At 40.7% G+C, this 15,051-nt stretch overlaps 1 pseudogene; it reads right to left on the bottom strand.

Annotated features, from left to right (window-relative positions):
• LOC118621279 overlaps positions 1-10,985 on the bottom strand; it is a 120,770-nt pseudogene extending 109,785 nt beyond the window's left edge.
• Between the last annotated feature and the right edge of the window lie 4,066 nt (positions 10,986-15,051).

Below are 15,051 nucleotides of genomic sequence, written 5' to 3'. Positions count from 1 at the left end.
TCGCTTTGTAGTATAACCTGATACTTGGTATCGTGATCCCACCTACTTTGTCCTTCTTTTTCAAAATTGCTCTGGCTATTCGAGGTCTTTTTTGGTTCCATATGAACTTTTGAATTATTTGTTCTAGTTCTGTGAAATATGTCGTTGGTATTTTGATGGGGATTGCATTGAATCTATAGATTGCTTTGGGTAATGTGGACATTTTAATGATGCTAATTCTTCCAATCAATGAACAAGGTATGTGCTTCCACTTTTTTTATATCTTACTCTATTTCTTTATTCAATGTCCTGTAGTTTTCTGCAAATAGGTCCTTTACTTCTTTGGTTAAGTTTATTCTTAGGTATCTTAATTTTTTTTGCCGTGATGGGAAATGGTGTTTTTTTTTCAGTTTCTCTTTCTGTGAGTTCATCATTGGTGTATAAGAATGCCATCGAGCCCTGGCCGGTTTGGCTCAGCGGTTAGAGCGTCGGCCTGCAGTCCAGAGAGACCCGGGTTCGGTTCCCGCTAAGGGCACATACCTCGGTTGCAGTTTGTCCCCGGCCCTGGTTGGGTTGTGCGGGTGGCAGCCACTCGATGTGTCCCTTTCACGTCGATGTTTCTCTCTCTCTCCCCCTCTCTTTCCCTCCCACTCTATCTGAACAAAAAATGGAAAAATGTCCTCGGGTGAGGATTAAAAACAAAACAAAAGAATGCCATCGATTTCTTGATGTTAATTTTGTATCCTGCTACTCTGCAAAATGCATTTATTAACTATAGCAGATTTTTGATGGAGTCTTTAGGGTTTTCTATGTATAATATTATGTCATCTGCGAATAATGACAGATTCACTTCCTCCTTTCCAATTTGGATCCCTTTTATTTTTTCTTCATGTCTAATTGCTGTGGCTAAGACTTCCAGTACAATGTTAAATAAGAGTGGCGAAAGTGGACATCCCTGTCTTGTTACTGTTCTTAAGGGAAATGTTTTTATTTTCTGTCCATTGAGTATGATGTTGGCTGTAGGTCTTTCATATATGGCCTTTATTATGTCTAGATATGATTCCTTTATTCCCAGATTGCTGATCGTTTTAATCAGAAATGGATGCTGGATTTTGTCTAATGCTTTTTCGGCATCTATTGATATGATCATGTGGTTTTTATTATTCATTTTGTTTATGTGGTGTATCACATTTATTGATTTGCGAATATTGTACCAGCCTTGCATCCCTGGGATGAATCCCACTTGATCATGGTGAATAATTTTATTGATGTATTGCTGGATATGATTTGGTAGTATTTTGTTCAGGATTTTGGCATCTATGTTCATCAGCAATATTGGCCTGTAGTTTTCTTTCTTTGTAGTGTCTGTTTCTGGTTTTGGAATTAGAATTATGCTGGCCTCATAGAAGGTGTTTGGAAGTCTTCCTTCTTCTTGAATTTTTTGAAATAGTTTGAGGAGAATGAGTATTAGTTCTTTTTTGAATGTTCAGTAAAACTCCCCCATGAAGCATCTGGGCCTAGGCTTTTGTTTGCTGGTAGAGTCTTGATTACCTCTTCAATTTACTTAGTTTTTATTGGTCTGTTCAAGTTTTCCATCTCTTCCTGGTCCAGTTTTGGGAGACTGTATGTTTCTAGAAATTTGTCCATTTTGCTTAGATTGTCGAATTTGTTGCCATAGAGTTGTTCATAGTAGCTGTTAACGATCTTTTGTATTTCTGTGGTGTCAGTTGTTACTTCTCCTCTTTCATTTCTGATTTTGTGCATTTAAGTTCTCTTTGTTTATTGGTGAATCTAGCTAAGGGTTCATCAATCTTGCTTATTGTTTCAAAAAACCACCTCTTTGTTTCATTGATCCTTTGAATTGTTTTTTTGGTCTCTATGTCATTTATTTCTGCTCTGATGTTTACTATTTCCTTCCTTCTACTTGTTCTGGTGTTTTATTTTTGTTTGCTTTCTAATTCTTTATGTTGTGAGGTTAGACAGTCAATTAGAAATTTTTCTTGTTTCTTGAGGTAGGCCTGTAGAGCTGTGAACTTCCCTCTCAGAACTGCTTTCGCTGCATCCCATAGATTTTGTGTTGTTGTTTGTTCATTTTCATTGGTTTCCAGGAACTTTTAAATTTCTCCCTTGATCTCCTCGGTAACCCATTCATTGTTTAATAACATGCTATTTAGCCTCCATGTGTTGAAATGTCTTTGCTTGTTTTTGTTGAATTGATTTCTAGTTTCATGCCATTGTGATCTGAGAAGATGCTCGATATGATTTCAATCTTCTTGAACTTGTAGAGATTTAGTTTGTGTCCTATCATGTGGTCTATCTTTGAGAATGTCTCATGTGCACTTGAGAAGAATGTGAATTCTGTAGTTTTGGGGTATAATTCTCTGTAGATATCTATGAAATCCATTTGGTCTACTGCTTCATTTATGGTCTCTGTTTCCTTGTTAATTTTTTGTCTAGAAGATCCATCCAGTGGTGTCAATGGGGTGTTAAAGTCCCCTGCTATGATTGTATTGTTGTTGATTTCTCCTTTGAAGTCCTCCAGAAGATTTTTAATATATTTTGGTGCTCCTATATTGGGTGCATATATGTTTATCAAGGTTATATCTTCGTGTTGGATAGATCCTTTCACGATTAGGTAGTGGGCTTCTTTGTCTCCAGTTATGGCTTCATTTTGAAATCTATTTTATCAGATATGAGTATTACTACCCCAGCTTTTCTTTTCTTTTCGTTTGTTGGAAAAATTTTTTCTATCTCTTCACTTTCCACTTATATGAATCTTTTGTTGTGAGGTGGGTCTCTTGTAAACAACATATAGATGAGTCATGCTTTCTTATCCAAACAGCTCCTCTGTGTCTTTTTATTGGAGCATTCAGTCCATTTACATTTAAGGTGATTATTGATATGTACTTATTTATTGCCTTTTCTGTTTAGTGTGGTTATATTTTTCTTCCTATTTCTTCTACTAATTACAGCAGTCCTTTTAACATTTCTTATAGTGCTGGTTTGGTGCTAATGTATTCCCTTAGCCTTTTTTTTTTGTCTGGGAAGCTCTTTATTTGACCTTCTATTTTGAATGATAGCCTTGCTGGGTAGAGTAGTCTTGGATTCAGATCCTTGTTTTTCAAGACATTGATTACTTCATGTCATTCCCTTCTGGCCTGTAGTGTTTCTTGTGAGAAGTCAGCTGATAGCCTTATGGGGTTTCCTTTGTAGGTAACCTGTTGCTTCTCTCTTGCTGCTTTTTGGATTCTCCCTTTGTCTTTAATTTTTGGCATTTTATTGTTTTATTTTTTTTATCCTCACCTGAGGACATTTTTACATTTTTTATTCAGATAGAGTGGGGAGGGAGAGAGAGAGAGAGAGAGAGAGAGAGAGAGAGAAACATCGACATCAAAGGGACACATGGAGTGGTTGCCACCCGCACGACCCAACCAGGGCTGGGGACAAACTGCAACCGAGGTACATGCCCTTAGCAGTAACCAAACCCGGGTCTCTCTGGACCACAGGCTGACGCTCTACTGCTGAGCCAAACTGACCAGGGCAATTTTTGGCATTTTAATTACTATGTGTCTTGGTGTGGGCCTGTTTGGGTTCTTCTTAGTTGTGGCTCTCTGTGCTGCTTGAACTTGAATGTCTTCTTCATCAAATTAGGTAAGTTTTCTGTCACTATTTCTTTGAATATATTCTCTAACCCTTGCTCATTTTCTTCTTCTTCGTGGACTCCTATGATTAGAATATTATTACGTTTCCAGTTGTCCCACAATTCTCTTAAGCTGTCTTCCTGTTTTTAATCGTTTTTTACTTTTGGTTTTCTGATTGGTTGATTTTTTTCTACACTATCTTCTAATTCACGGATCCGGTCCTCAACTTCCTCTACTCTGCTCTTTAGACCTTCCAATGTGTTATTTATTTCTGATATGTCATTCTTGATTTCTTCTTGGTGGTTTTTATTTTCCAATTGGTTTATTTTCAGCATCTCTATGTCCTTACTCATGCTATTGAGCCTCCTCCAGATCATGGCTCTCAATTCTAGGTCTGTTAACCTGCCTAACTGCTCCACATTGATATCATCTTCGGTGGAGGTCTCTTGTTCTTTCATTTGGCTTTTGTTTCTGTGTTTCAGCATTTTGGCTATCACAGTGGGCTTTGGAGCTTGTCAAGTTTTCCCTGTGGGTATTGGTGTCCTGTGTTTGTGGCTCCCTCTTCTGGGTTTAGATGAGCGAGGGAGGACCCACGTTAAACACCACTGTCAAGTCTTACTTTCCTGGTTAGAGTTGCTAGCCCAGGGATCGTACTGTTATCCTCTAGCTTTTTGCCTGGAGGCTAGCAGTCCAGATTACTTGACCAGTTTTGGTTTGTCAGTTGATTGAAAAACTCCCTCAGGTGCTCATCGTAAGGGGATTTCTGGAGTGTGGGTCAGATGCTGGTTGTTAGTGAGCCTCAATTTGCATTTCAATGGCCCACAGGGTGGGGTTGGATATCTGAGGGAGGGGCTGCCACCTCTCCCCAGGGCCTTGGGAAGGAGCAATATGGCCACTGTCCTGCGTGGATGCACTCAGCAAAAGCTATGAGCGCCCTCCAAATCTCGAGTGTCCCCACACAGTTCCAGTCCAGTCTGCCCTCCCTCTGCCGGAGCCCAAGGTGAGTGGCTGTGGCTTTTTTAGACTCTGTCCTGGCTCTGCGCTGTGGAGCCGCCTGGGAGTGTAACCCGAGGGCGCTGCTCCCAGCTAAGGCCGCTGCTGAGCTGCCGACCGTGGGCTCCCAGCCCCCTCTCTCGTCCTCGCAAGCCTACCAGGATGGAGTCAGTGTCCCTCGTTATATGGTCCTCGCAAGCTGCTTTTCTGTTGCTTTTTCCCATCGATATGTCTCTGTTTTAGTTGTAATTCCAGTTTGGTCCTGGGAGACGGTCTGTGTTGCTTCCATTCACTCCGCCGCCACTTTGGAATGATATATATATTTTTTTAATATGACAAGTAAGTAATTAACATTCCTTGGACTGGCAAATTTATTCACATTTTCAAGAGACATTTTTCAAATAAAATAGAAGATATTCATTGACAGATCTAATTCCATCCCTTAGCTTTTCTGTAATAAGAATCCAAAAGCAGGCAGACTCAGTTAATTAACATTTCAGTATCCTGTTATTTTAAATCCCTGGATATTTAACATTTTAATCATTTAACCCAGCAAACCTCCAAATCTTAAGTTACCAAAGACTTTGGAAAACTATGTTTAGGCATATATATAATTATCACTGAAAAGCTTTATCAAAGACCCTCCATTTTAGTTACATTGTTACGGAAAAGGCCCAGATGGACACTGAGGCAGCGGAGCAGCTCCTGTACGCATGCGTGGACCCAGAGAGGCAGGTTCTGGGCCAGGTCAGGGCGCCCCAGCCTTACAGCGGGCTGGGCGGGCAGTCGGCACCAGAGCTGTAAGCAACTTACAGAAGCAGGAAGCGAAAGGGGTCACATCATTTCTCAGATGATGGCTCAGTTAAAATGGTGGTTTACTTCCTCTATCAACATCTATTTATTATTTCTTTAAATTTTTACCCCACCTATTTTCTTGACAAATTCTGTAACAGAGATAAATAAACTTATTTATTCCTGCAGACCCAGAAAGTCATGTTAATAACTTTAAAAGACATCCATGAAACTTAAATTACCCATATGACTCTTGGTGATGACTGTATTCCTTTAGTGTGCTCAGCCGTGAGCTGGTTTAACTCTCTAGTGTCCTTGGCTGCTTCTAGGAGGCTGGAGAAGAGGTGGGGGAGGGGAGAGCACAGGCCTGGTGGCTTGTTCCAGGGGCTGCAGTAGCTCCCACACCTCCAGTGGCTCGAATTTAAAAGTATCATTTTTTCCCTCCACATTGAGGTGGGCACTGGCGCTGCACAGGGTTTGGGGTGCACTGGTTTCCCCGTCTTCCCAGGACTGCTGTAGCTCCGGGCCTCCAGGAGGAGGATGTGGAGTGTTTAATAGACTTATTTCATCATTTAAAAAAATTTTTAACTCTCTGGCAGGGGAGTGAGACCTTTCCCCCTCTTTGAACCATCAATTTAGTTCTAAATACATATGGCCCTTCTGGAAAAAGCAGATGTGGACGTCACTGATTAACAAACAGAACGAAGACCTCACCCTGTCAGGGGAATTGGGGCAGATTTGATAAGCAAAGGTATATATTGCCCCCATAACCTTTCCTAGTTAGAAGGCGACAGGTTTCTGATTTAAAAACAGACATTGATTAGCTATTCCTGACATTTATAGAGAAACTTTACTCCCAGAAAGGAGACAACTTAGTGGGGTGTGGCTAAGAACAAATAAAGTAGCCCCAGTATCTCTAGGGGTCTTACCTGGTCCTGCTGTTCTGTTTGAACAGAGGAGGTTTTGAGTCACAGGAGCCAACAACAATCTCAGGGTTTAATCAAGTGTTTCTCATAGATTGTGGAAAAAAGAACGCCCTGTTTTCTATAACCCACCCCCCAAAATCCTGAGTCTTGAAATTGTTATTCTTAACAATGGACTGAAACTAGGGAACATGGTCAAAGGTCAGTCTTCTGTAGATTGGGATATCTAGGAAATTTAACATCATTTATATCCGTTTTTAGTGTCTAAGACAATAGGTGGGACTCCTCATATATCCCTGGGGCATTACTGTCCAAGTAAATTTGTAATCTTCCTAGGTGAAGCAAAGACATACTGGTTGTCTTTTTTATCTGGAGTGCTGAAAAAGACACTACATAAATCTGTTACTGAAAAATACTGGCGGTCACAGGGATGGCTGATAATAAGGTGTGAGGGTTTGGAGCCACAGGGTGTCTGGGAAGAACTAGTTTATGTTAAAGGCAGTGCTTGTTCAAAGCTAGTGGTGATAACTTTTGAATACTCCTGCCTGATAAACTGATTTGTGATCATCGATGTCCATTCTAATCTAACCTCTTCCTTGTCTAACCGTATCATTGGTGAAGCAGGCTTGTCTTTGCTCAGGCCCCTGTGGCACTGCTGCCCTCAGGTGAGTCCAGTCCTTGGAAAGAGTGGAGACCAGATCTGGGACAGGGAACGACAGGGTGGCCATGCAATTGTGTGTTATTCTGAAGGCAAGACATAGGAAGTCACCATTTTATAACCCCCAGTATAAAAACAGATTCAAGTAAAAATCATCAATAAATGCTGAAACCTGTGGGGAATAGGATATTTACATAATTCCAAATTATTACCCCATAGCTGATTTATTAAAAATATTTTTCTAATGGAGCTCATGATTATTATTTTAATCAAGTCATCAAATTTAGCATGTACCCTGTGATGTGACATAATCAACATACATCACTTATGTAGTAACCTTCCAAAAATGTTTAACCAGAATCTATTTGTGAAGAAACAATCAGATAAATCCCTAATGTGGGATATTCTATAAAAATATACTTTTCAATATTTAATATCATTAAAAAGGCAGAAAACTGTTTTGGAAAAGATGTAAAAGAGGTATAATAATTAAAAGCAATGTGTAAATAATGATGAATTTATAAAACATAAAATATATTTGAGGGACAATAGGAAAAATATAATTATAAACCATATACTAGATGATTAGTATAAGGATAGGATAAGGTTTTCTTCCCAACACAGTTATACAACTTAATTGACTTTTTCCCCATCCGTGACACACTGGGTTAATGTTTTTCACATTTGGCCTAAAAGAACTGCAAGACTTCTTCCCGGGTTAAACAGCTCATTAGCTAATCTGCACATCCCCCACCTCGAATATTTTCTTTTAATCATTCACACTAAACCTCATTTACAATTTTCTTTCAATGATCCCAATTTAGGAAATATTCCTTTAATGTATTTCTATTATTATTCTTCAAAACAGAAATCACAGGGATGCTTATAAACTCATCCAATGGAGACAGTTTTTGTTGCATGGCTCTGGTTTTATTAGTCCCAGCATTTCTTTTATTTCTATTCTTATTCTGTCTTACACTCCTCTTAGATATTCATTGAATACTTTTTTTTTTTTCTTACATCCATTTCAGTAGAAGCATGTTTTGAGGTTTGGCTATGGTTTATGAATGATCCCTTATATTAATTTCCAAATGTACCTATTTGTCCCCAGCGCCCACAAGGAACTTCTGGGAAGAAAGTTCTTATGAAAGGAAGGGCTCCTGGATTCTGCCAAGGGCCCTGCGGTCCCCAGCTTCAGTCTGTGGGACACAATGGCATGTGGATCTCCAGAGCCACACCCACGTCAAGATGATGGTGAGGATCATTCAGCTTCTGAAAAGCGGATGAGATTTAGGGGTGGGGGTCTCATCATTAAAAAGTTAACAAACCTCATTCTGTTGCAGCTTCTACAGGATATGATGTAATGTTATTACAGGAGTTGAATTAAGTAATCAATTAATAATGTAAAAAAATAGTTGAACACAAGAACTTTTAATGAATATTTTACAATGGAATTAAGTACCTGTGGATAAATCAAAGATGCATCTGTGTATCAGTGTTAACCAGTGCAGCCATAGGTCCCATTTCTGTAGTGTCTGCCACAGTTTTTGTCAATATGACTGTTTAAGACTTGGAAATACTACCTAGGAATTCTGCGGAAGGAAATTGGCCTTCTGAAGTCTGCGCTGTGACAGTTCCGGGTTAACAGGCTGGCCTGGGTCTGGAGCTGCTGTCTTTTCCAAAAGGTTTACGTCTGACTGAGGCCATTTTGACCTGTTCCGTCACAGCTCTGGCTGCTCCCCATCCCCTGCTCATCCTAGACCTTCTAGTGTTGATTCTACTGACCTCCGGAGCTGACCGATTGTCCTGGTGCTCTTGACGTCGCTCCGTATCCTTTCTTTCTCAAAGTCGTCCTTGTCACCTTCCCGCTCCGTGTCCTTGTCACCTTCCCGCTCCGTGTCCTTGTCACCTTCCCGCTCCGTGTCCTTGTCACCTTCCCGCTCCGCTCCTGGTCCTTGTCACCTTCCCCTCTCCGTGTCCTTGTCACCTTCCCGCTCCGTGTCCTTGTCACCTTCCCGCTCCGTGTCCTTGTCACCTTCCCGCTCCTGGTCCTTGTCACCTTCCCGCTCCGTGTCCTTGTCACCTTCCCGCTCCGTGTCCTTGTCACCTTCCCGCTCCGTGTCCTTGTCACCTTCCCGCTCCGTGTCCTTGTCACCTTCCCGCTCCGCTCCGTGTCCTTGTCACCTTCCCGCTCCGTGTCCTTGTCACCTTCCCGCTCCGTGTCCTTGTCACCTTCCCGCTCCGTGTCCTTGTCACCTTCCCGCTCCGTGTCCTTGTCACCTTCCCGCTCCGCTCCTGGTCCTTGTCACCTTCCCGCTCCGTGTCCTTGTCACCTTCCCGCTCCGTGTCCTTGTCACCTTCCCGCTCCGTGTCCTTGTCACCTTCCCGCTCCGCTCCTGGCGCCGTCCACGCCCGGTCCTTTCTGTCCCACGATGAGCGGTTTACGTGGGTGTTGCCATCTGCATTATCAAATGAGTCAGTACATTCTTAGTCAACCCTTTTCCATGTAGTCATGTGTTAGATAATAGAAAAGATACTGGAGAAATAAGTGACCCCTGCTTTTTTAGAAACTGACATCTCATTAGTTCTACATATAAAACATTAAAGAAAGTGTTGCAGTGCTGGCATATGTTATGAATAAATTATGTTTTCCAAGAAAGAACTCACTGTGAGCATAAAATAAATGATCAAGGAAGTCTTATTGGAACAATTGAGAACTAAGTGAGGCCAAAACAAACATCAACGTCACTAATTTGAAACTAAGTTTAGATATTATGAACATTTGAGAAAGATTTAAATTACCAGTTCTACATTCGATGTGAAAATTGGTAGTATAAAGCAATATACTAGACAAACCAATATACTGAAAGTATTTTTTTCCAAGCAGCTAGAAGACTGTCTAGAGGTTATATGCTAATTCCAAATTATTTATTTATATATTTTTCTAAATAGTTTCTTAAGACTAGCCAAATTTAAATTATTCCATGTTATGAATATTATAAATGTTTATTTTAATATGGTATGTTAAGTCAGAAATTTTTCACTACTTCAGGTTCATCTACAACTCTTTCTTTATTAAAACTATTAATAAGGATATTTTAATTGAGTTTATAGTTTTATAAGCCCCAAAGGGGAGCTGATATAAATATGATGTTAAAACTTAAGCCCAAATATATTGCTAACCTGACTGAATAACAAACTGTGGTATAGTCTAGGGCTTTTTATTTATTTATTTATTTATTTATTTATTTATTATTTTTTTAAATCTTTTTATTGATTGTTTTAGAGAGAGAGGAAGGCAGAGAGAGAAACATGGATGTGAGAGATACATCAATCAGCTGCCTCCTGCATGCCCCCTACTGGGCATGGAGCTGGAAACCTGGCCATGTGCCCTGATGGGACGGTGCTCAATCCACTGAGCCACACCAGCCAGGCTAGTCTGGAGCTTTTAAAAATATATATGAGTGCCCTGGCTGGTGTGGCTCAGTTGGTTAGGTGTCCTCCCATGCACCAAAAGGTTGCCAGTTTGATTCCCGGTCAGGCCACATGCCCAGGTCGCTGGCTCCATCTCCAGCAGAAGGCATGCAGGAGGCAGCCAACTGATGTTTCTCTCTTCCTCTTCCCCTCTCTCTAAAAAATCAGTAGAGAAAATTTTCTAAAGATGCAAAATTCAGGCAAGATAGCATTTAAATATATAGAATATATAGATAAATAAATGAGATATTACTGTATTATTGAGGCTTCTCTAGCAAAGACATATATATATTTTTTGTGTATAATTAAAAAAAAAACTGACATTAATTTGCTTCCTATTTTCCATAAAACAAGGCTTTACTTTAAAGCTAACCCTGGATACTGCTCTGGAGAGTCACGTTCTGGCTTGCTGCGCCTTCCTGTGTGAGACCGTGATGTTCCTGGCTGGAGCTCTTCATCCCTCGTCTCCTCATCCCACAGCTGGACTTCCTGACCAAGCTGCATCCCCCACTTCCACGTGACCATAGCCTCTACTTCTACCCCAAGCTCGAGTGGCTACTCAAGCAATACATGTATTTTAAATTATATTTTTAAATATTCTAATTGATTTTTTCTTCATATGTTAGTGTCATTTCTTGTGGCTTTCCAAGATGTCTCGAAGCATGGGTGATGACCACTTCAGTAGCCTAGATACTAATGAAGCAGAAATTAACTGGGAAACATGAGGGAAAAATTCTTCAGAAACTTAGCAGTGTTACTGGAAAACAAAAGTAATAATACCAAGGTATTTTCTAAAGTAAAGTACTGTCAGTGAGGGAAGTGAAGGAGGTAAAGCTAAAGCAAAGAAGGATTCGGCTGATCGCCTCACTTGGCTGGATTTGATGTGATACTTGTAAAAGGACATGAGAAGCGACTGAGGCTCTAAACGGGGAGACAGATAAGACACGGTACGATTTGCACAGTGAGGACTTGTCTGGCACTCTGCATGGCCGGCATCCCAGCACTGGACATGGTGGACGTGCCAGCATGGAGAGCGAGGTACAAGCAAAATACCGCATCACAGAAGAAGCTGTAATGCTGTCTTGGCGCTCTGCAGACTGTGCCCGTGGGAAAATTCAAAACTAGAAAGTTCTAACCTCAAAGCCAGTTAAGGAAGTTAACTCAAGCTGCCAAGTGCATCTTACAGACATGCAATGGGGTCCTGATGGGAAGTATAAATTTATTATGCATTACCAAGACCTTCATACAAAGCTGAGTTTTTGCAGTCATTAAAATCTGAAAGGCCTAAGGAAGTTATACATGTTCTTTTAGATATTTTTACAATTATTGGAGCACCCAGTATCCTACAGTCTGACAATAGGAAGGAATTTCCAAGACAGATGGTCAGTGAACTCTAATATTTGGCCAGAATTGAAAACTGTCCATGGGAAGCCTGAGTCCTCCAAAGCCAGAGTTATATAAATCAAACTAGTGAGGATATCAAAAGTAGGGGTATCTCCTGAGTCTCTGTGATTCATTCAGATGACACCAAACGAACCCTGTCGCAGAAGCATGCGGCAGACTCCGTGTGAAGGCACATTTATTTATTTATTTATTTATTTAGTGCAGGCACATTTCGCTCTGAAGCTAAACTGGGCCCGTGTCATTCTCAGTTAACTGAGGAGCGTGCTGCCACCTGAGCACAGAGAGGTAGGCCGCAGTCTCAGAGCCCAGCGTGAAGAAGCACCGAGCCTGGGACACACAGAGATGTTGGAGAGACTCTCTCTGTTACTCCTAAGGCGTCAGAAAGAAACCCTCTTGAAAACAAACTAAATTTTTTACTCTATGTACTTTGTGCTGATTGTTGTCCATCATGTGACGGAAACGCCATGTGATCTGTGGAATGCCCTCTCTGCAGAAGACTGAGGATGTCATCACAGAATGACCTGTCTCTGCCATGAGGCCACTGCAGTGGAAAGGAAACGTGGCGAGATTCAGTTCACCTGCTCCGCCGTCCAAGGCTGAAGCCATCAGAGACCATTTCCATCAGACCGAGGAGGAGACTGGGTGAGAGTCTGTCTGCTGTAGATCAAAGCAGAGAAGAGCCTCAGTTAACGTGACTGTGATCATGATGAGTGAGAATTTTGTATGTTATACTAAAGCACAGTTTTGGCTATCTTGGATCTATTTTCTCCAAAGAGAGATCAATTACTTTTAATGTCCCCTCCTTCTTTCAGGTTGGAAGTTAGAACCTTGAACGCTGTCTTATTCATTGTTTCAGAGTGGATAGCACCTCTTCTCCTCCTTCCTGATTTGGGCATTTTGAGGGGAATGAGAAAGCAAGGATCCAGGTGATAGATAGGGTATATGATGGAATATTTAATGCAGAGGATGAATTTGTGATCAGATGAATTTACTGTCACTTTGTTTTAATTGTGTGTAAGTTTGGGTGGGAAGGTAAGCTAAGTAAGGATGTCTCAGGTCAAGTGAAGGGGTGTTCTGGAAGAGCTGGGATGATAAGTTTGGTTGGGAGATGGGATAATTCAGTTTTCAGATTTAAATGGTTATTTAAGATGAGGCCAAAGCGATTTTACATTGATAGCTTTTATAAAGTGGAGCTCCTGTGTGTTCAGGTTAGAATTTTGAAGTATGAGGGTCACACACGATTTGGGCCAGTGGCACTCAAGAGTTTGACGTCAGACTGCTGCTGGTCTGCAGACTGACACTTGTCTTTTTGACTAGGATGCAGACCGTTGGCACTGTCCAGCGCCTGGCGCCATCAGGCACAGTAGGTTCACGCTACAGTCCAGTTTGTGAGCTGTAACCCAAAAGAATATAAAACTCAAGAAAATATAAACCTTTATTTATCTTTTTAACTTAAATGGCAGAACAAGTCTCCTTGTATTTTTGTCAAAAAAGACACCTTTTCTGACTGCAGCAGTCATAGTAACAGAGATGGTAACAACAGAAGGCACCCCAAGGAAGTGAAAACCAAAAGAGTTCATGCTGGTGTGACCCCCTCATAATCGAGCCTGGTTTTGTAGCTTTGATTGACAGTGAAGTGCTAAAACCACAGTGTATTTATTATTTGTGGAGATGTACTGGCTAATGAAGCAATGAAACCACCAAAACTTACGTGGCATTTATATTCAAAACATGAAGAAATACAATCACAACCAAACGAATTTTTTGAAAGAAAGAGCAGTGAAATTAAAAAGCCAACCAAAACAGGTGTTCATTGTTTCTCATATAAACATTAGTACTTTGCGGGCTTCTTATAAAGTTGCTCTTCCAGGGGCTAAATCTCAAACATCGTACACAATTGCCAAGACAGTGGAAAGACTGCAGCAAAGAAGGGGGCTCAGGACCACTTTCTGATGCCACTGTAGCTCGACATGTTCAGGCACAGCTAATGAAATGGAAGACCAACTCGCAGAACAGGTAAAAGCACTAAGTGTTTTGCACTGCAACTTGCTGAATGCAGAGGTATTGCTGACATGCTCATTCTTTTAGTACACGTGAGGTTTGAACACGATGATGATATAAAGGAAGAATTCTTTTTTTCAGCCTCTTGACCAACAAACATAACTAGCTCAAAACTATATGAAGTTATGAAGAATTACATTGCTGACAAGTGTGGTTTGAAATTTAAGTTTTGTGTAGGAGTATGTTCTGATGGGGCAGCTTCAGTGACAGGGAGGCACTGAAATGGCCCAGATGAAAAAACTCATGCCAGAGAATGTAAAATAATACATTGCTTTATTCACTGAGAAAGTCTTGCTATGAAGAAAATATCAGTTGAACCAAATAGTGTGCTCACTGAGTAGTAAAACTTGTGATTGATGTAAAATTCTCCCCATGATGTGGTGATATGGAAGTTGATCACAGGCAGCTGTTACTGCTGAGACACGCTGGTCTTCACAGGGGAAAACTCTATCAGGAATGTTTCCAATATGAAATGAACTAGCAGTATTTTTGCAAAGCAGGAAATCAGTTTGGTCCCAACTTTTGGACAGATATGAATTGGACAGCCAGACTTGCATATTTACATAATATCTTCAGTTGTTTTAATAATCTTAATATTTCCACGAAAGGAAAGACCACAGCATGGTTTTCAATGGCAGATAAGAACGAAGGGCAAAACAAAAGTTAAAAGCTTGGAGAAACCGACTTTCTACAGATTGTTGTGATGTGTTTCATACTTTAACAACAATCATTAGTGAAGTGGGTAATGAACTTGGTATTGCATATCTCAGGAAAGTTGTCAATGAACACCCTACACATTTGTTAGATGATTGTGGACTGCATTTTCCATGAAAAGAAGATCCACACACAGGAAATTTATGGATACAGAATCCGTCTCTTTCATCAAAAGATAATTTAAATTTAACTACAACCCTACAGGATAAGCTGTTGAAGCTGGCTACTGATGAAAGATTGAAACTGAATTTTGAAAATACACCATCACTTGCTTCATTTTCAATAAAAGTTAAAAATGAATATTCTGAACTTGCCAAGATCAATTAAAAAATCTCTTCTTCTCACCTGGCTAGTGTGGCTCAGTGGATGGAGCGTTGTCCCATGGACCGAGAGGGTTGCAGGCTCCATCCTC

This window comes from Molossus molossus, unplaced genomic scaffold, assembly GCF_014108415.1.
Source record: "Molossus molossus isolate mMolMol1 unplaced genomic scaffold, mMolMol1.p scaffold_m16_p_8, whole genome shotgun sequence".
NCBI classification, from domain to species: Eukaryota; Metazoa; Chordata; class Mammalia; order Chiroptera; family Molossidae; genus Molossus; species Molossus molossus.
This window is presented reverse-complemented; position numbering and strand designations above follow the sequence as displayed.